Source organism: Amblyomma maculatum, chromosome 1 (genome assembly GCF_055883805.1).
Source record: "Amblyomma maculatum isolate TAMU_Amacu chromosome 1, ASM5588380v1, whole genome shotgun sequence".
Lineage (NCBI taxonomy): Eukaryota > Metazoa > Arthropoda > Arachnida > Ixodida > Ixodidae > Amblyomma > Amblyomma maculatum.
In genome coordinates, this window is record NC_139344.1 from 462,112,857 (window position 1) to 462,135,768 (window position 22,912).

At 46.2% G+C, this 22,912-nt stretch overlaps 2 pseudogenes; both read left to right on the plus strand.

Annotated features, from left to right (window-relative positions):
• The window catches only part of LOC146209798 (uncharacterized), a 103,040-nt pseudogene that overhangs the window by 45,062 nt on the left and 35,066 nt on the right, over positions 1-22,912 (plus strand).
• LOC146209799 (uncharacterized) lies at positions 1,211-21,012 on the plus strand (annotated as a pseudogene).

Sequence of the window (22,912 nt, forward strand, 5' to 3'; positions counted from 1 at the left end):
TCAAGTGCAGGTTTTTTTTAGATGGCAGAATAGCCTGTACTCCAACCAAATTCTGCGACCTGCTCCCGCAAATGCAGCAGCAGTCGGCACAATATAACCCCCTTCCCTCACCCGGCCCTTTAACGGTGTCACGAGGTTCAACAACACTTCCACTGCTCCTTGACACATTCCATGGGTGAGAACCACTGGACAGACCGGAAGACTGGACGGTTTACAATCGGCTGGACGCGGCAGCACGGCGGCATGCTAGCAAGCTCTACCGCCGGCAGTGGGCTTCTCTGTGCAATACGAGCGAGAAGTATCGCAGCTCCCGGCGGCTGTTCACCACCCTGCGGCGCATCACTAAACCTCAGGCGAACCCTCAGCCCCTCGCCGCTCTCGCCATCTAAAGCGGCCAAACAACCCAACAACTAGCTGAGCGGTTCGCTGACCGGTTTGCGCCGCAACGCCCCGCGAGCACCGATGCCATCGCAGCGACTACACCGAGCCCGAGTCCCGATGCCAATGTCCTTTCCTCCGCCCCGGACGACGGCCCGTGCAACGCGCTCTTCACAGTGGTGGAACCGAATGACGCCCTGTGCCGCTGCACCCGCAGCTCAGCGCTCGGGCCCGACAGGGTGACCTACCAGATGCTGCGCAACCTGGACGCGGAGCAACGTCAAGTCCTTCTGCGGCAACTGAACCTGGTGTGGGAACGCGGGGAGCTACCGGAGGAGTGGCGCACAGCGGTCGTCTGCCCGCTACCGAAGCCAGATCGCTCACCCACGGAGCTCAGCGGATATCGCCCTGTGCCGCTGACGTCGGCGGCCTGTAAGGTGATGGAGCATACGGCGCTTCAGCGGTCACACACGCGGGCCGCGGAGGCGGACTTGTTCCATGAGCGCCAGACAGGCTTTCGAAGGATGCGCTGCACGGCGGACTCAATCGCAGACGTGGTTTCTGCGCTCGAGCACGCGGTAGCGGCGCGGCAGGTCGCACTGCTGTCAATGCTGCTCGACGTGTCGAGTGCGTTTGACAACGTTCACCGTGCAGTGATCCTCGCGAGGCTGGAAGAGGCAGGCGTGAACGGGCGCTTGTTGAGCTATGTACAGGCCTTCCCAACGCGCGCACTATTCGCGTGCGTGTAAAAGGGGCTCTCTCGCGACCCCGTCCGGTGGATCTAGGCGTTCCGCAAGGATCGGTTTTGTCGCTGTTTCTATTCAATGTGGCAATGTCGGCGGTGCCGGGCTGTCTGCCCGCAGTCAACCGGCACCGTGTGTACATCTCCATGTACGCTGACGACATCGCGCTGTGGTGCCTGGGGCCGCCGGGCGAGGCTTCCCGCGTCAGAGAGTACCTTCAGGGGGCCCTTTGCGCGATAGACGCCCAGTTGCGGGATCTCGGTCTGGCGCTCTGCCCGGGCAAGTCCGCGGCCATGGCCTGCGGCGCTCGCAGGGGCGCCCGCCTTTCACCGCTAACGGTGGCTGGGATGCCGCTGCCGTGGAAAAGCTCCATGCGGTACCTGGGCCTAGATATCGACCAGCGCCTTTCCTACCGTCCTGCGGCGACCAGGGCATGCCAGCAGATGAAGAGGACCACCGTCGCCGTGCACAAGCTCACCGCCCGGGGCCAGGGGATTTCCCAGAAGGCTGCGCTGCGCCTCTACAACGCAGCAGCCGTGGGGGTGATTCTCTACGCACTGCCACTGGTGACGGTGCGCAAACCATCGTGGAGGGCACTGGAGGTGCAGCATCGCAAAGCGCTGCGAACCTGCCTTGGCCTGCCGGGTAACTCTTAATGCGAAGCGACGCCGCTCGCCGAGGCAAGCGCGTGGCCACTGCAGCTACAGGCCACACAGCGAGCGCTGCACCACATCGACCGCCTTCACCGCGCACCAGACGGCGGCGAACTCCTGCAGCGCCTTCGGAATCTCCCACGCTCTAGAATGGGCGCGGCGCTGCAGGAGTATGATAAGCAGACGCGTGCCACGGCCCCCTACTGCCTCTGCTCCCCCTGGCCCCTCACGACGGAGGTACAGCGCGAGATCATCGGCATCGCGGGAAAACGCAGCACACCACTGTGTGCGGTGCAACAGCTAGCCAGAGCCGTCATACACGAGCAACTAAGCGACCACCTGCTTGTTTTCACTGACGGCTCCGTGGCGAGAGAGAGCTGCTCGCTCGTCGCAGCGGCCACCATCCCTGCCATGCAGTTGCACCGCCAGCAAAGAGTGGCACACCTGGGCTCTTCGACCACGGCGGAACTACTGGGCCTTCGCCTGGGCCTTGACCTATTGCTCACCATTGCTCCGCCACCACCCAGGTGCGCATTGCTGTGTGACTCCCGCGCCGCACTCAGCCGCCTACAGACTCCCGGCCGTGGCACACCGCTGCTGTGCGCGATACGCGAGCGCCTCGAGCACCTCGCAGAGCGAAAGTGCAGCATTCGCGCGCAGTGGGTGCCTGGCCTCTGCGGCATACACGGCAATGACCAAGCCGATGAACTCGCCACCGCCGCACATCAACTCCCTCCCAGCGACGAACTTCTCGCTTTGGAGGACGTGCGCGCTGTCGTCAGCAACACCCGGACCCACGCATCGCGCGAGAAGAGCGCATCCCTGCTGTCGGCGCGCGCTCATTGTGGCGCCTACAGCGTGCAATGCTCATCCGAGTGCGCGTCGGCTGTGTGTGGCCCGGGTTAAGACGGGTGCGCCACGGACTTTCGTCGAGCGCCGTGTGTTGTGATTGCGGTGCAGTGGAGACATTGGAGCACATGCTGCTTCGCTGTACCGCATCCGCAGAGCCACGTCGCGAGATGCTCGCGGCTTATAGGACGCTCAGAATCATCCCGGGTAGCATCGAGACGCTCCTGTGGCCGCGAGGCAGTGCGCGCACCCATGACAGGGCAATGGTGAGCCTCTGTGCGCTCATCGAGCGGGCGGGCTTGAAGCCTCGCTTGCTCTTCGCCAGGTAGTGCGTGCGTGACCTGAACGCTCCGTGTGTGCTACCTTGGACGTATGCTGCCGGGCGCCCCACCCCGGCAGCTGGTATATATATATATATGTAATTTGTAAACAATTGCAGTGGCCTCTCGCGCGCAGGCATTTGTGGACAGTGTTTGGACACGCGTGCGAGCGATGCGAACTCGTTGACCTTCTGCACTTTGTAAATAATGTACAAAGCTCCCCCTGTCCTTTCTTCCTATCGCTCCCCTCTCTGCTTCCCCTCGCTATCCTCTCCCTATCCCCTTTTCCTTCCCGGCGGCCGCAGCTCAAGTGCTTCAGTTTTTCAGATAGCAGTTGCCGTGGCCGGCAATACTCTTTTCCTTCTTTTTGATTATTATAAAAAAATAAATCAACCACTACCACCACCAGCGAATGCCTGCTCCTTCGTTTTTAAAGACAGGCCCGTATCTGGTTGTTCGTTATGCCGTCCAACTTCGATCAAGGTGCTCTTGTGCCCCAATCTACTACAGTGCATAGCGTTTGTTTTTTCTTTTTTTTCCGACAAACCCGACGCTTCGGAGCCGACTCGACTCCTATTGGGGTGACGCAGGGCTTGTATGCAGCTGTAAGTAAACGAAAGAAGAGGCGAGGAGGGGCAAACACAGGTGGGGGATGCGAGGGGGTGGGTGTTGAAAGAGTGGGAGGGGTGATTTAAAGTGCTGAAAGCTCATTTTGAATCATGGTGCCGGCAGGTGCAGGTGTACGCAGCGGTGCTGGCTGGCGTCTCTCTCTTTTTTTTTTTCCTTTTTGAAGTGGCCAGCTGGTCCGTTTGTCGTAGTTTGGGGTAGTCTGACTCAAAGGCCTGTACTTACATTGGTCTCGGCTTCCAGGTCGATGTTTCTTGGAAGTTTATTTCGTGTTCGGAGTGTTCGGAATGTTCGGCTATGATGCTGCGTTCTCTTAAGAAATTCATTAGACCATTGTTATGTTGCCAATTTCTTTCTTCTAGTATTTCTTTGCAAGTATTGCAGTCGGCGCAAAAAATTTTGTAAACAATGCCTTCGCGTCTTTCTCTAGATGGTCGGTCGTTAGGAATATAGGTAGCGTACACCCCAAAGTGTTCGAGTGCTTGGCATTAATTGACCCAGCCGTGCTTTTACCCACCCACCCCCAAGTTGCAGCTTCGTTTGTACTTCTATTCGGTGACTAACTTTACCGTTCTCCCAACTAGCCTTGAGGAAAGGAGGAAGCTGGATGTACGACTATATATAGCCTTTCTTCAGTGACATTTTTTCCAACTTGACAATAAAAACTACCGTATCATCTGTATTTGCAGAAACATATACACAAATTCAATTTTTTTAGCACCTCATAATAGAATGTCCTATCGATAAACTCACCGAATAAATTTATAGTACCGACCTCTCCTTTTTGGTGGGCATGATTTACGTATTTCCTGAGGTAAATAGATTTACTTTTTTTTTCATTACCACCGTTAGGTAGCCAGCCGGGCGTTACATCTATAAGCTAAATGCATGACACAGCGATCCCACACATGCAGAACCTCACACTGGAGCAATGAGAGATCCCGATCATGCTGCTCAGAGAAGACTGGACGGCGAAGTCCAGTTGTTCGCCGGGCCGTTACTCCCGGCCCGGACGGAAACCTGTTCAATGGGTAATGACCAGGCTTACGCTGCAGCTGTGGCCGCTGAAGCCTTGGAAAAGGGTAGCGTCCCCTTACTCTTCAGAGCCCATTAAAGTTTTTTTCTCCCTCTCCTGCCTTGCCGTTCAGTTGTCTCTTTCTCCGCTCTTTTCCCGCCAGCCGCAGATCAGGAGAGTCGATTTATACCTTTGCAGAGATTTAGAGTACGTAACGCGCTCCGCTTCAAAGTTCTCTATCGAAGTAGAATTTTCATTCGGAATGGCCAGTAAGTGGCAGAAGTACCGGCAGCTGAACTGGGATGTTCAGGAATTTTTTCGTGATATTTTCTCCGCCGAAAGCGACGATGCGTCTTCGACGACACGCGACGAAGTCATGAAGAATCGCCTGAAGCATCTGCAGGATAAAGCGGCGTAGCTGACTGCTCTCACATGCCAGCCACTTCTGAAGAAAGCGTCGATGATTTGTGGTCTTCCGAAGAGGATACGGCTACCGTGGCTGAACAAGCGATCAATACCGAAGCAAGTCCCTCGGTGACAGATGCTGCACAGAAGCTAGCAGAAATAGCCCGGAAGCATTCCCTTACGCACTCTGCAGTTATACGACCTGTGCCTGCTTTGGCGCCAACTTGATCATGCAGTGCCTCGTGATGCTCGCACATTGCTGAAGACTGAGCGAAAAGCTGATGTACGCAATAATTCTGTGCATTTTGGCCTGCGAAGCGAAATGATAGAAAAATTGAAAGCGGGTCTGCATGATGCTGCAGGCACCCAGGTTGCCCCCCACGTGAATATAGACGGAATGCCACTGTTCAAGATTTCGTTACTTAGCTTCTGGGTACTGCTGTGTTCAGTGGCGAATGCAATTGACAATCGACCATTTGTTGTGTCTATTCACTCTGACAAGAAGAAGCCAACTAATATTGAACAATTTTTGCGGCCATTTCTCGAGGAAATGAAAAGTATGCAGAACTCTGGTGTGATAGGGAAAGGTACGTGCTACAGCATTTCCCTCGAGGCAGTGATATGCAATGCGCCAGCCAGCTCATAAATAAAATGCACAAAGGGTCACACCGGTTATTACGGCTGTGACCGTTGTACACAAAAAGGTGAAAGAGTTGAACGACGGCAAACATTTCCCATCTGTGCTGATTCCACAAATAGCACAGATGAAACCTTTCGTTCTATGGCCGGCGCTGGCCATCATCACACTGAAAGTCTCCTGCTGGAGTTACGTGTGGACATGATAAAAAGCTTTCCACTAGACTACATGAACGCGGTGTGCCTGGGAGTGGTTCACAAGTTGCTGCAGACTTGGACATCTGGACCACTACCTCATCGTCTCAGCGCACAGCAGCGGACCATTCTTAGTGCAAGACTGCAGGAAAATAGACTACCGTCAGAATTTAGCCGGCAGCCCAGAACCCTTGATGAACTAGATAGATGGAAGGCCGTGAGTTTAGGTCATTCCTTCTCTACATTGGCCCTGTAGTGCTACGAAGTTTGTTGGATGAAGCCCATTACAAGCACTTCATGTGGCTTCATGTCGCTATCTGCATTCTCCTCAGTGATGTCCTTTCATTACAGATGAACAGATTTGCCTCAGATCTGCTCCAATATTTTTCACAGCAGTGTGGGAAACTTTATGGACCAGAGGTTATGGTGTACAATATACACATGCTGTGCCACATTGCGGATGACTCTAATTTATGGGTCACTGGACAATGTTAGTACCTTCCCATTTGAGAACGCTTTGGGGCAGCTTAAACGGTTGTTGCGCAGTAGCAGAATGCCACTCGAACAAATCAGCCGCAGACTGTCTGAGCTGGCTCATTCACCAAGAATTATCCCACCTATCATGCATCCAACAGACATCTCATCTCTGAAAGCTGGAGTGGAAACGGACTCATGCTGCTTATTAAACAATGGCAGCATTGTCAGTGTGACAGAGCTCACTCCAATGTTTCTTTATGGCCACGAGCACCTTCATTCAAGGAACTTATTCTCTGCTCCGCTTCCATCAGAGCAGCTGAACATTTTCCGTACAGGCAATGCTTCACTTCAAATAAGGATGTGGCCTGTGGAGTCTTTTCGCTCAAAATGTGTGAAAGTTTTCTGCAAGTCTGGGTATGTTATATTACCTCTCCTTCATCACAAGCAATAAGCTAGGAGCTTAAGAAAGTGCATCTTTAGCAATGTGCTCTCTCCTCATCATAGCAATTGTAGTTATTGTATCATGGTAGAAGTGTATGTTCAGTGTTATATTTCCTCTCTGTCATCATTTTATTTTTAGAAAACAGTATTTGGTTTCATGTATTGTAGACAGCGGCAGTGCAGTTTGAGTGTTATATCATGGCTGAAAGAAGTGCTAGTGTCATTTCCGAGTGTTTTGGTTTACTGAGCATTGGGGGAGGTACAGGCAGTGAAATAGCTTTTATTCTTCTGTAAAAGCACAATAGCTACTTGTGTATATCTTCATGAACTGTAGCGATAATAACACAGTAAAGATGTTGGCTATTATCATGATGCTGTTAACACTGATGCATGCCTGTCTAATGTTGGATGGCTCAATAATCTGGGGACTCATTTTGACCTTGATTAACAAATCTTTTATTTTGGTCTGGGCAACATATGGTTGGGTGAGATAAGCACACAGAGGGGCTACTGCATAGCAGCTTGAGAGGCAATGTGTAATGTAAGTCATCAGCACTGTTTTTTCTTGAGAGGGACTAAGAGTAAGATAACAGTTGCAGGATAGCATGCTTGGCATGCTGCTTTGCTCGAATTGCAGTAAAGCAGAAGTGTTGGCAGCGTAGCTGGCCATACCTATGAAGAATTCTTGCAGCAAATTAGACCCCTTCATACCTAAAGTTGCCGTCTTTATCTTGATATAAGCAGTCTTATGTACATATATATATATATATATATATATATATATATATATATATATATATATATATATATATCTGTATATATATATATATATATATATATATATATATATATATATATATATATATATATATATATATTTATTTATGAGTTAGCAGCATCACTTTCAAGAACTTTAGTTTTCTTCCCTGTGCAGGATTGCTGATGCCTCTTGCCCTACTACTTGGCTGCTGCAGTTTTTTCTTGTCTAGTCCAAGTGATGTACGCAATTAATCAACCATGAATTATTTCATTGGCTTCAATAGGGTTCCAGGCATCTACTACTTCTAGAACAAATGACTCTAGATCAAGCTATGCTATGCATAAATGTTTTGCAGTCATACAGTGCTAAAGCTTGTTCTCCAAAATACAGGCTCTCTGTGTGTGCGCTTTTCCCAGGCAAATGTGGTATACATTTTGAATTTGCATGATTTTTGGGCTATATAGACATAACTAAAGTTCTACCAGCATTAACCTTATTCAGTGTGGGTTTTGCAATCTTTTTTGAAGTGACACATGTTTTTCATTGCTTTTTTGAGGTCTGCATGCACAGTTCTGATTTTTTGCTGTTTCTGTGTGGTGACTGCTGTATAAACAGCAATTTCGAATGCCTTACAGAATGCAGTCATTGTCTACGAACTGCTGCTGCAGGTGTTTCCATACGTTATGCACCATTACGCAGTGTGGTTTTCTTGTCTAGTGAACCTGAATGATGATACATGCCTGACTTATATAAGAACAATACCACAGTTACAGCAGCCATAACATCAGTGCAACCCCTGGCACAGTCACTGTGGCTGCCACATGCCAAGTCTCAAAGTTAAAACCTACTTGTATACAGCCAGGCACATATTGTCGTGCAGGTTCACCAGACAACTCGACAAAATGTAGAAGCATGGTGTGATTGTTAGCCTGATGTGGACAAGGGTAAAAAGTATCTGGAATGCCATTAAAATGGTAATCTAGTTTGCTCTGTTTAGTACTCTGGCAAAAAAAGCACAAACCAGGTTGTAAGTCTAGGCTGCAAATTGCACATTGCTTAAATCAGTTGGTAGCATTGTTAGGGCTTGAAAAAAAATATATCTGAGACAGGCGTACAGTGACATTCAAGGTACACCATTCAAATTATTACACTGCTTTGTCTGCCTGTGGAAATTTGTCAGTCAGGCTGTCCTGGTAATATTGAGTTGCTGTGTAGTTTCAGTCTGTTTTCACACTATTAGCTGCTAATGAAGTTCATGCAATGCTAGATATTCACTCCATCTTTACAGAATGCACTAAAGCACAAGCAAAGTTTGTAGATATGCAAAAGTGAAGCTTCACTATAATGCTTGCCACTGGAGTCTGTTGTATTTGCTCAGTAAGGGAATAACTTTTTCCTCCTCGTACTTGTAGAGTTTAGAAATTGGTACCTCTTTTTCCTTTATTCTTAAGGTGTCAAAACAGAAATAAAGCTAACTGTAACACCTGAGTGGCTTTTGCATTTTGCTACTGAGCTCATGGTTGTAGGTTCAAGTCTTGGCGTCTCAATTTAGGTGCACGTGAGATGTGAAAGGCATTCGTGCTCTTCACTCTGTCCACATGTACTAAAGAATGTAATATGGTTGATCCGGAGGACTCCATTCTGATGGCTTTCATATTTGCCATGGAGCTGTGGAATGCTAAATATCGCATACAACATCATACAGTAACAAAGGAAACAATTCCCTGCTTAAGATTTGTTAGATGTAAAACTGTAACATGTGTTTGCTGCCTGCTACCCTTTATTTGCCCGAAATTTCAAACATACACACAGTGCGATAGCATATTCAGCCAACTGCACATTATTTCACATAAAATATAAGATTATGTATCAGTTAAAAAAATACCTTGCCCCCTTCGATGCTTACTTCTGGCACATTTTTTGATGGAACATACTTATGCTGTGAGGGTAGTAAGTTGGGCTGGTAGGTTGTATTCTTCATAATAAAACTGCACAGAATCTACAGACACAGGCAGTTCAGTTGGCTAACACTGGCTTCAAGAAGAGGGCTTTGTCGGGGGGCTGGTTGGTTCATGTTGAGTGGAAGGAAGGAACAGCTCAAATGAACGGGAAGGTGTAGGAAGACACAGCTCATGTGTCTGTCTCGCCTTCTTACACGTCCCGTCTGTTTGAGCTGTTCCTTCCTTCCACTCAGCACTGGCTTCCCTTGAAAAAGACTAATGGCAGAACCAGAAAGCCCCCCCCCCAAGCCCCAGAAAGAAAAGCAGAGCTTCATTTTAAAATTGTGAATATCTTAAAACGGTGTTTTTTTAATGCATTACTATTTTTTGTTTTATAGTATTTCCTTTGTTGTTTAAGCTCATGTTATGTACAATCACTTGTGTACTTTTTCTCCATAACTATGTATTTTATCACTGCCTCTGTTTTGTGGCTTCTATTTTAACTCTTTATTACATTTACTATACTGCATATGTAGTCGTTTCTAATTAGTTATTGCATGCTACATCCTGTATCGGTTTCCTGGACCTCGTAAAACTCTCGGAAATAGCGTTGGTGTGAATACAGTTAAAACTGGCCTGTATGGAAGGCGTGCTTCATGTTGGACGAGACGAGTGTCCCCAAGTTGCTGCAAGGTCTTCTCAATAACTTGGATCGCCCCAAAGAATTTTGCTGTACTATGACATCACCATCCTCTATTCGCCTCATCACTGTCGTTTAGTTCCCTTGTCCCCTTCCTCAGTTTTTAGTAGCAGGCCAGGGTAGGGTCTCTTTACTGCCGACAATTTCTTCACCTTTCCTTTAATTAAATAACTTTTATGCGAAGCATATTAACGCAGGTTTCGGGCTTTCGCGCGACGCCCGGCGGTGGCCACAGTTGACCCTGAAGTGGGGTCACGTGACATGACGTCACGTGATGACGTCACACCGGCTGCAGATGTGGCCTCATATCGCACCGTCGGTCGCCTCCCGGCGGTGGCCACCATTGACCTTGAAGTGAGATCACATGATGTGACGTCACGTGATGACGTCACACCGGCTGCAGATGGGGCCTCATATCACGCCGTCGGACATCGCCCGGCGGAGGCCTACACGCTTCGGTTCGCGCCGTCGGGCGCGACGCGGCGGCGGCGCCACCATCGCGGTATCACGTGATATGTGACGTCACGCCAGGGATGAAGCGGCGCGCGCCCGCCGTCGCGTCAGTCTTTGTGCCCGCAACCGCGCCAGCGTCTTTGCGCCGGGCGTGTATGCGTAAGTGACGTGCAAACCAAGAGTCATGCATTTACGGACCATAAGAGTGTGTTTGTCGGGCTGCAAAGAATAAAGTGCGACGATTAACCTAAAACCACGTCTCCGTTACTTATCCTCATCCACACTGAGGCAGCTGCTTAACATGCTTCGCATCCACTGGGCTTAACCTTGATAAGCCTCCAATTTTTGCTCTTTCCATCTCATTACATGTTTGGTTGCAGTCTCCCTCAATACCTCATGATATATGCATAACTGTGCGGTGCCAGAGGCAGGTCTCGAAGCTGTACTTTAGAAACCAATGCCTGGCATCAATGAATTCAATTATGGTATTATCTTTAAAGGCTTGATGAATTTCTAATTGCATTTAAACTGAAAATTTATCTTAAAGGGCCGCAGCCCACCCTCTGGTCAACAATACTTTTTTCCTGTTAACTATGAGACATAAACCCCAGAACGCTGCCTCAAACCTTTTTTGAATATAATAATTGATAGTGCAGTTACAGCCACTGCAATCACAAAATTCTTCGTGTTTCTCTACTTCCTTTCTCTCTCGGAAGATTTTCATTCGCCTGCCCGGCCGTCTAGCCTTCACATGCCGAATTGCCCTTTCTCCTCCACACTTGACAAGAGGCATGATATCTGGTGCAGCATGCGACAGTTCTGCCTTTACGACATGCTTGTTTTTTTGCTGCTTCATGAATATTAGACTGCGTCCCCACCGTGCAGTGGGAGCCCCAGGCAACTTTCTTTTTGAAAGCCAAGAAAAAAAAGAAGCCTCCCCCCCCCCCTTTCCTGCTCTTATCAAAGCGGCAGATGAGCTAGCAGGCTGGTGCACATGTGTGTGTCTGTAGTGTTTATGTACATCTGTTCACGGTTATGCGACTGAATGAGCCCACCACTGCACACAGAAAACTCTGAAGTGCACATAGAGTAGCAAAAGAAAATAAAAACCTTCTTTTTCTGTGCTCCTGTGTAAAAAAAAGGTCTGATGAAAATGCACACAGCGAGTGGCTGACACGATGGTCTATGCTTACCTTTCATGCCTCACTCAGAGAACTAGGAAGTTCGCTTTCCAAAGAGGAGGACGAGAGTGTTTTAAAGTTTGGTTTTGCTGCTTTTCGACGTGCACATCGCTGTAGTATTTTGCAGACTATCTCTGATACCTGATCGAAGATTTAGGCTTTTTTGTTTAAATGGCCATACCCTGGATACTGGCCCGTTAAAGAGCTGACAGTAATGAAAAAATTGCTTGAATACGTCCATTCCTGTTTGCTGCTGCTCAAGCTGCGATTGGTATGAATGTGAAACATCAATGCATCTTTTTTTGCATTCAACCTCCGAGCTCTTCAAGACTACTTTGAGCTCGACTATTTTGAATGCGCACCAGGCAGTACTTAGTTTTAAATCAGTGTTTATTTTTATAAAATTCAAAAACTGCAAGGACCTTCATAGTTGCTATGTAACATTACTTACTTTAGAGTATGTGACAAATTTTTTGAGTGACTTAAATGCACTGCATTATGAATAAACTGATTTTTCAAGTTGCTAAGCGATTCCCAAGCACTTCTATCACAATGTATCTTTTTTTAAACCTGTCGTAAATGGTTGACATAATGTCAAACTAAAGTGAACATATTTGATTGTATCCTCAATAAGGCATGGCCTAGCGTAAGAGAAGATTAATTGTCATGCAATTTAAGGCCAAATTATACAAGGCCCTTTACCTCAATGAGGATGCTTGCACCTACGTTCCATCAGTTCTTAAATACAGCTTAAACAATGAGTGATTAGTGAGGCATATTCAAAAATTCACTGAAGAAGGGCATGTTGCTCTTATGGCAACCTCACTGAGGTACGGAGCCTTTTAAAATTTAGCCTTTAGTTCTCCAGACCGTGTTGTTCATTCAGCAGTTGTTGTACCTAATTGCTTGTTCTTTTTTGCTTTTAATTTTACTTTGTTTTTCATCTGCCATGTTCATTTAGAAGTGAATGTAAGAGGCATTGCATGTGTCACTGCAAGTGGCACCCTGTCTGTATATGTTCATCTGCTGCTTTTGTCCAGTTGTGCTATTACTGCAATAGATTTAATTGGTGATGCTACCCAGAATTTTTTTGTATAATTTGCAACAGCATATTACAACATCCACCATTAAAAGAGTATGACCTCATACCGATGACTCTTCCCGAATCTACTTTCAGCGTTTTAATAGCTAATTTAGTTCACCCTCTCCATGCCAGCAGTAAAACAATTCCTGTTATGCACACTCGGGCCATAACTCAAATTTCTCGTTACGAATAGCAGAATACAATAAACTATAGAAACAAAGTACGCCACTTCTATTTTTTTTTAGAAAAATATTTTAACCCACTTTTGACAAAGAAGCTTCTCAAATTCTCTCACTGAAATGATAGCGAGGTTCTGAAAGGGATTTTCATTTTTGTATTCCGCACACGGTAAAGCAACAACATGCCAACACACGCAAAAAAATGTCAAATACGAACAGAAAAAAAATTAATTTGGAAGGTAAAAAATGGTTACTGCTATCCGGCCCAGTCGTTCAATATCGATTAAATCTACAGACTGCTCGCAAGGGTGTCCCAAAACAATACTCAATGCCGCAATGAACCAGTACCTATGCTCTTGCCTATATTGAGACACGTCCCATCGAATATGACGGCTACGTGCGTGGACCACGCTTCGTGCTGCCGTGAGGTGTCTGGCCCGCTGGTTTCCGGTGGCGGCTTTGGTGGCGGCGGCATGCACGTTTTTGGCGAATTCAGTGAAAGCCTTGTAATGCACTGGCCTTAAAGCACTAACTACAGCACAAAACCGCACAAGCTGCTCGTGCCCGTCACCGATCACGCGCGTTGCGTTGCGACCACGGTTGCGACTACCGAACAAGTTCACGGCAGAGCTGTCTCTTGCGCTACCGCAGGCGGACGTCTCCGTTGCTGGCACTGCCTGACAGAAATATGTGGTTTGAAATGTATGCAGAACACGTGTCATTTCGGCAATGCAGTTCCTAAAATGATGGAAGTCCTCTTAGTTTTCCGGCGGATTCTTAGAAAAAAAAATCGCATCATCCGCAGGTTGCGCGTGCCGCGCCGCTGACGTCGCTCAACACGCCGATCTCGCAGATATCTGCGCTTGTGTGCTCGTCTTCAAGTTTATGGTCGCCATTAAGCACCTTGTCTTTCTCTCTGATGCACCTACGAAGTTGACGCTATGGAGAAAGCTTGATGAATCCGAATAGGCTGCGTAGCCGTTGTCATGTTTAGGGCTAGCAGCAGCCGACCCAGGTGAAAATTTTCTACTGGTATTGTAATGATTCCAGTGGTAGTGGTTTATTGCCAGATTCCCAGTGCCCACTGGAACCATTGGCTACTGGAACCAGTTGCTGATGGTTCCGGCAAATAGTCACACAAAAAGCTAGAACACAGGTGAAATAAATTACATAGTTTATTTTCCTACTCTAGGAGCCAGGTCTAGGCTGACTACCACTTAATCAGTTGGCCGACTGTACTACACACGTATTTGCAGGCTTGCGTAGCTTGGCTTTCAGGGTGTCCTGAATCTTATCGGAAAGAATGCGGGTCAACTCGTATTCGGTGCTGGCAACATCCACTGCCTTCAGGGCACCCCAGTGCTTGAGTGTTGCTACAAGGAGAGAATTCAATTTTAGTATTACAAAACACAGATGCCATATCAGTTGAACTAGCACTGTTGTGCTGTTTAACAATAGAAAACCTGTACTACTGAACACATGTCTGCAGCTGGGCAAATTTACAAAAGAGGTCCCCAAATCCAGCGGTCATGCATCCCATTTTCTGCAGTCAAGCGTCACATGCACCCATGGGCCTCGGCAGGATTTTGTTGGGAGGAGAGGGGGTTCAAGAAACAATCCCCCTTCATATGTGTATTTTTTTTTTACATTCCAGAAAGTTTGTTACAGATCTCAGTGGGAAAATAAGGAAGCACAAGTGAAGGTGGCTTGCGATGAGAGTGAGGGCAAGGGCTGATGTGGCTTTGTGGTGAAGGGCAAGTGCTCCTGCACCCCCTTGACAATGCCCATGCATCTACTAGAGCAAAATTATATCTTGAAATGCACCACATTTAAATGTTAGCTGACGCAGAGGTATAGGGAAGAACTAGACATGCCTTTGCTAATAAGCTAGCATAAGTCTGCTCCACTAATATGTGATTATCCAATGAAGCTATATTAGCATTTTGCCAGCTTTACCTGACACAACCTGAAGTTTCTCTGGTGTCAATGGGGGCTTGGGCTTCTCCCCTTAAGCTTTTTTCCTTGTATAGGCAGTGCCCGTTACGCTTCTTTCCGTTAATACATCAGTATCCCATATGGCTTGGGCAGTGTCCTTGACCACCAATGTGGGCTTTTGTTCTGCAAAATCTTTTCCGCTGCACTTCCATTTATTATTATACCTTTGGTTAGGTGAAACTGAAAAAAAGAACAAAATTTTAGTCATTGTTTACTTGAAGTCACACAAGAAAAAACATAGCACGCAACTGAACACAAGCTAGATTACGTGAAAGCAGCTACTTTCAACAAGCAAATATTTAAGATCAACAGCTGCTCTCTAATCAAAACAGAAGTGAACGTTCATCTGCTACATGTACCCCAAGTGGTGGCCTCACACCACAGTGCCATGTCTGTGCCAGTGCAAATAAAAAGCAAATAAGTATGGAACTGTTTAATGAATGCACACTTTATGTAGCTTACAGTGCTCTGACAGCACTTCAGTAGTATGTGCTCCGTGATATTACTCTGCATAAAAGGGATAACAATCATGATCTACCCAACTACTGCTCTGCAACTGGCTTAAACAGTAAGCAGAAAATGGAAGTCGTTATGATAAGAGAAGTCAAAAGTTTACGAGTCCAAGGTAAAGAAATGGTTTTTTTTTTGTAGTTCTTTTTGTTCAGAATTAGTCCTGTGATGATTTTAAGGAGAAAGAATATAAATACAAAGTGGAAGGAAAAACAGTGCACATTGTTTTCCTTCCGCTTTGCATTTATTATCCATCTCTAAAATCACTACTAATTCTGGTCAATATCAACTACGAAAGAAAAAAAAATGTTCCTTGTTTACCTTGGATTAGTAGACTATGGGCTCCTAGCTTTAATTGCCTTGAACAGTGTTACCCCTGAGAACAGGAAAAATTATAATCACTCTACTGCAGCCTGCAGACTTGTGAAATTATTGTGGAATGCTGCATTAACTAATGTGGGTTAAATATATACCTGGAAACCGGGGTTCTCCCCAGGGTGGCTGACAATGGTTTTGCCACCCATCTCTGAAGCTGACCGGCAACCTCTCCAACCAGGCGCTCACCCCTGCTAGCCTCTCGGGCTTCACATTTGCTACACTCTAGAACAACATTTGTGACTGATATGACCAGTCATGCCATTTGAGAGACTGTAGCACATGTCACTGGCCTTTTAGTTTTATTCCAGGATGGCATCACACCATTTTCTCTCTTACATTCATGTGCTTTCTTTGGTCTTTAAGTATGCGAAGTTCAGTGGAACCGTTGCATTTTGGTTTTGAGAAATGCTTCACCACACGGGTTGCACAGCATGCGATGAAGTGTCCTCAAAACGCAATGAGGTCGCTTACATAGCCACTCCCTCCTTCCCATCAGTCATTAAATGTCTATTTCCCAAAATTTTCTGGGGAGAACCCTGCTGAAAACAAAAGAACGTCAAGCATGAAAACAGCTAAAAAAAAGTTGATATAACTGTTCAGAATATTATACTCAAAGAACCGTCTTCCATGGAAATGAAGTCTCCACTTGGAACTACATGAGGGAAGCAACTAAGTAAGACTCCTTTCCATGCTATATGCAGGTAACTTTAATATATTTAGTCCTATACGAACCTGTTGCCTACCTGGAGCTGTAAGTACATGCTGGCTTTCTGGCCTGCATTGCCATTCCTCCCTTTGCCTAGGTTCAGCAGAAGATGGTGCTGCAGAACATTTGAGAATATTAAAATCATGATTTGGCAGCGCGAAAGGAAATGTTACTTACAGTGAGGAACTTGAATGCAAGGCATGTTTTGTACCTCCATAGCTTCTGAAGTGAAATATATGAAATTAAGCTTCGAAATGGTTTCGACAATGTGAAATATTACAAAATTCACTTAAGTACTTACCTTCAATTGGGCTTTCTGCGGCAGCTATTGCAGAAGGTGCTGTAACAAAAAGAGCATTTCAAGAATAACGCCTCAAATTCGAATGTTCCTTACACATAGATTGCACATCACAGGTCTCACCTTTGAGTACTGAGGCTACCTTCTATAATTACAACCGAAGCAGTATGCGACAAGTGGATTAGCTAAACACCAGACTTTCAGTGCTTTTTGAACTCAACCATGGCAGCTGTTTTGACGTCTATGCAGCTTGTGCATAGGTGCAATATGCGATAATTTACGTCTGATTAATTTGGCTGCACTAATCTGACCATTCCCATATAGCGTCCCAAATGTGCAATGCCAGTTAAAGCAGTCCAGGTGTACAAGGCTTCCATTTATCATTAGCCGCTTATTATTGGCAGCTTCATACTGCGTTATGGAGAGTACCGCTGCATCATATGAACTGCAACATATTGTGCAACCCATGTATGGTTTCGAAAACATCTTATAATATGCAAATGGAAAACAAACCTGCAATCGCGCCTTTACTGCCAGTATGTTGAAGGTCTTGTGCTCGTTCAACTTCATGTAATAATAATGAAGAGCAGACAAAAAGCACATGAGGTCTCACTTTTAAACTAATTTTACATGCAGAATCAACAGAAACATAAGAGTAGATCAGCACGCAACCTTACCGTCAAAAATTTTGCTCTCAAGGCACTTCTGCAAGCTCTGAATGTGTTGCTTTAAAAAGGAGTTGTCTGCTTGGAGCTCTTGAGCACGGGATCTCCAGAAGTCCTTCTGCCGCTTCATTTCCTGGAGCTCACGTTTTGAGCACAGGTCATCACCTGTGCCTGATGACCCAGCAGACTGGCGTCCAGTTCTCTTTGACTGCAAAAGGATGCAAGATATGTTGGTTAACTGGTTTGGTTTGATTTGTGGGGTTTAACGTCCCAAAGCGACTCAGGCTATGAGAGACGCCGTAGTGGAGGACTTCGGAAATTTAGACACCCTGGGGTTCTTTAACGTAGACTGACATCGCACAGGAGATTTGCTAAAATGTACTAATATGCCACACTTACGTGTGCGCCAGATTTGTGTGCTTTGCCTTTTCTGTGCGCTTCTTCTAGGTTCTCTTTCAAAATTTATTCATACCTAATTTTTTTTTTTGAAGCAGCGGTGTCATTCTTCTGTTTCTGAAAGAAGTGGAACATAAGGGAGCGAGAGATCCAAATTTGCCATTTCTTGAAAGAATATAACCAATTAAAGTAATTTCTGCTAACCCTTTTTTCAGCCTTTTTTTTCTTTGCTTCGACAGCTGCCTCCTCATCCTCATCTGTCGTGTCCGGCACAATTTTTGGGATCGCCACTGGCTTTTGGCGCGCATCCTCTCATTAGCGCCGTTTTCGCTCTCTGCAAAAAAAAATATGAAATAGGCACCACTGCATACTGCACACAAACGACTAGGCCATCGCCACATACCAGCCAGCATCAGAACTTGGGCGCTGTAGCAGCAGCTGTTGACGTCATCGACCGGGTCAGGCCAGTGTGCATTATACACGGTCAGGTTATTGAAGTCGTTCTCATTTTCTGGAGCGAAATCTTCAATATCACTCGCAGGGATGACATAAAGGCGGTTATCGTGATCGCAAAGAAATCGCACAACAGCGAACATTGCTGCCTGGCAGGGTATTTCAGAAAACAAAGTAAAAAAAAAAAGCACCTAGAGGCTAGACACAGCAAAAAGCACGTAACAAAAAAGAGCGAACCACCATAACAAGCATGGTCTATGACATTGGATTGGATTGGTACTGAGCCGTACTACACCGACGGATGCTAATTTCAGAAAAAAAGCAGAGTAATACGTAAACTGCAATCGGTATTTTTAAAATCGCCATAACGTATTATAACTAAAAATGAGAAGTTTAATAACTTTTATTGGGTGCATAAAAAAAAAAGCTTTTGTGTTCCACATAGTGACACAGTGAGCAGTACACATCCATCCAACCTAATCCAAGATACATACTGATCCAAGACCAAAAAACAGGGTGGCGGCCATTTTGTTTTTGTTTTTTTTTCTATCTCGGAGCTTGCATGCTCGGAGGGTAGTCTGTATGCACGACCTTTTCGACGTGCAACATCGCGATTCGCATGCAAATTTACTGAAGAGACTATGGGCCCTAAAAAGAAATACCTGAACCCAGGAAGCACCTCTTCCATCCCTGATTCAACCAGAAAATATCTTCATCGTTCAACCTGGCGGACGCAGGCATCGCCGACACAGCAGGCCACCTCGACCGACCACGGAGCCGACAGCGATGTTTACACTGGGCTTGCGGATGCGGCCACTTCGGGATCGGCGTCAAGTAGTGACGTGCTGGTGCCGGCACAGGTGCAGCTTGTTCAGGAGGATGTTGAGACTTCTCGAGAAGGCCATTTGTGTACCGAATCGACGGATGCAGCGGCTTCACTCATCAACGTCAGCTGACCAGCCGCAGGAAGACAGTAACTTTTCTGCTGAATATTTGCTTGCACTCACAGTAAGCTTTGTCTTGGAGTTCGATCTTCCGTGGAAGGGAGTGGGAGCCCTGCAAAGGTTAATAATGTATGTGCTCGCCCGGCATGACATTCCAGCAACCAAATACCGTATCAAAAAGAGTGTCGGGGCTGAACTTCAGAGCGCCCGTTTTCATTTCTATTGTGGGCACTGCATGAAGCATCTCGCGGAGACGACTGGCGATCTTGCTGAACGAAATGCGGTACGAGGAGTGTACTCTGTGTGTGGGCATCAGTACAACGGTGAGAAGATGCTACAGGGTGGACACTTTTTCTTGACGCTGCCTACTGCACACCTACTTTCTTCTTTACTTTCCGAAAGTGATACTGCCGACGCACTGTACGGAAGACTTGGTTCGATTCACGATAGCCTCCTGGTTGAAAAGGATCGGATGTCAGACATCACAGATGGCTCCCTATACAGAAAGCTCAGGCAGGAATTGTCTTGCAGAAATGACATCACCCTTACTATAAATACAGATGGAAGTCCGGTTTTCAATTTCCTCAAACTTTTCTGTGTGGCCAATCCAGATGACTGTGAATGAGCTGCCAGCACACATCAGGCAAAAAAATGTGCTTGTGTCTGAACTTTGGTATAGACAAAAACACCCAGACATGACACTTCTGCTGAAGACATTTGTTGAACAAATGGATGATTTGTCCACTAATGGCATCACGTGGGCAGTGAAGAATGAAACCATACAGTCCAAGGTAAATCCTTTTTTTTTTGCTGATGAAAAGGTTTTAAAGGGAGAGAAAGGCTATATTAAGCCACATTGAGGAAACATTGTATCCGTTTATGAAAATCTTTTATGAGAAATTTATTTTATAAAAATTTCGGCAGAATTTTTCACAACTTAACTGTCAATGGATGTCTTGCATTGTAGAGTTATTAGTCTACAATTGTGGCTCTTTTAAACTCTGCTGATGCGCAGGGCTTAAATAAAGGAATGTCAGGTGTTAAAACTAAGGTGACTTAATTAGGGCATTGAGGCCCTGACAGAGACCCTTAACGTGAAACACTGCCACTGGTTTTGTACTTTCTTCTCCTTTTAACATGCTTGATTTAGTACACTTCTCCCCTGAAGTCTGAGGCAAGATGGGTACTAATCTGATAGTAATGAGAGGGACAGCTTACTTCTACCATTTTGTGCAATGCCACCATCATCACTGCATTAGACTTTTATTTAGGGCGCAGTTCGTTACTACTCATTTCTCCAGCCGATATGCATGGTGTCAAGAGGTATTGTGTTGAAAGGAACCTGAGTACTGTTGCCAGAGGTACACGGCAAGGCTAGCAATAAAATTACAATTGTTTAGGTTTACACCACCTTGTGTTCTTATAGTAGTCAAAATGTTTTGATTTGTCCTTTCCTCTTGTTGTAACCTTTAGCAAGACAGTAAATGTTGTGCTTGTTTATATTTCAGGTGTACTGCTTCAGCTGCTGTGCTGATGCACCTGCACGTGCGGCCATGCAGCATATGACACAGTTCAATGGTTATTATGGCTGTGGATGGTGTTTGCACCTTGGGAAAACTGTGAATGGTTAGTTTGTTTGTATTTTTCAAAAGAAGTAATGGCAATGGAATGCAGCATCTGCCGTCTGATATGAGCAGCTCCAAGGGGAATTTGATTTTGTTCACATGGTTTTCATAAACACTTCCTTTAGAATTTTTGTTTTTTTTCACACCTCATTTCAGGAATAGAAAATGGATTGTATCTGGAGAATCATTATAATATTTTAAAATGAAGGTGCATAGTTAGTACCTCAATTGCATGCATTAAGTAAGCTCACGTCTGCTGCAGTCAGTGGCGTCACGAGGGGGGTGCGGTCTGCACCGGGTGCAGCTGGACAGTGAGAGGGAGGGAGGGGTGGAGGGCGAACGCCGAAAGGCATGGAATGCCTGTCGCTCAGTGGAATGGCAAGTCTGATCACTATGCGCTGACAAGAAAAAAAATAATGATGAGAAGAAGGGCACCTTCAGCAAGGTTAGGTGCTTTAAAAGTGGAACTGAGAGTGAATGTCCCCAGAGTGCTCACATAGTGTATTACGCGGTTCTTACCTTTTCTCTTTGAAAAAGGCAAAGTGAGTGTTAAAATGACAAACGCAACTGAAAGCGTTTAAAAAAAATGAGCCTGGAGACGCCCACCGTTTCCCAGCTCCAAAAGGCCGTTTCGCGCTTAGCATTTTCTGTTAGTATGGCCTCAATGCGCGTTAGTAACTTTGCAGAATGGATGCAGAAGTTAAGTTGTACTTTTTGGGGAAAAGGACAGGAGAAAATTGGTATATGTAGAAAATGCTAAGTAAAAGGCTTTCACCTATGCATGTGGCATGTGAAAGGCTCTTGCTCGGGACATAACTACAACGCGCAGCCTCATACTGGGCAATCACCTGTCTTAAAGGGACACTAAAGAGAGAAAGGAAGTGGGTTTGCATCGATAGAATGCCAGTTCCTGATTACAAAAAGACCACTCTTACTGAAAACAGAGCTGTTATAAGGTAGTAAAGAAGAATAACAGAAATACAGGTATCGCCACCACAGCCAAACGGCCGAGGCTCGCAACTACAAATCACGTGACGCGCTAGGGATTCCGGAGGCTGACAAATGTGAATTACGTTGTATGCTTGAATGCGGTAGTACGTTTTTTCTCAAACATGATAACACGCTTTTATCATACGTAAACGACGGCGAAAAGACAACGTAAACGTTGCAAGGCAAATACAAAAATATACTTGGTGGCGCCACAGGCGCCCACTTCAGTTCTGGTTATGTTTCGGCTCGGGCATTTCGTGCGCACTCGGATAGTTTGTTTGAACCTGCAGCGCCTGAATTACGAGCTTGGAGCAGCAGATGCGCCTTGATGGTTCCCATTTGAGCATTCGGAAGCACGAGCGAGCGAAATCCGCTACCGCCGACACACTCCTTCGTTCACACTTCTGTGCCAACATATCGCCGCAGTTGCCGCTTCGACTGCGACCTGACCGCTTGACTGCAGCTACGTACGCCACGAAAAGCATACATATGCTAAGTACCGACGGAAAAACGCATTATCATTCAATTGTTCACTAAATCATGGCACATCTGACCAACATATACTGCGTCAACAAGACCTTCAACGTGCTATTTGCAGGCGTCGTAAACAAAAGGGGCATACTTGCCGCTCATACCAAGGAGAGCGTCGATATATTGCGCTCGTCGCCCGGCGAAAAAAAGGGCCCTGGGTAAAAAGTAAAAACTAAAAACTAAAAATAACGAAGCACTAGAAAAACATTACAAAGGTTAAAAAAAATCGATTTGTAAAAAAAAAAAATGCCAGAAAAGGTAAGACTCGAACTCGCTACTGCTTGCTCCGTAACGTTCGGCGCTAACCGCTCGTCTACGCCGCTTTTTTTTTTTTTTTTCTTTATTTCCTGACCGAGGACGTACACAAAAAAGACACATGTGACAT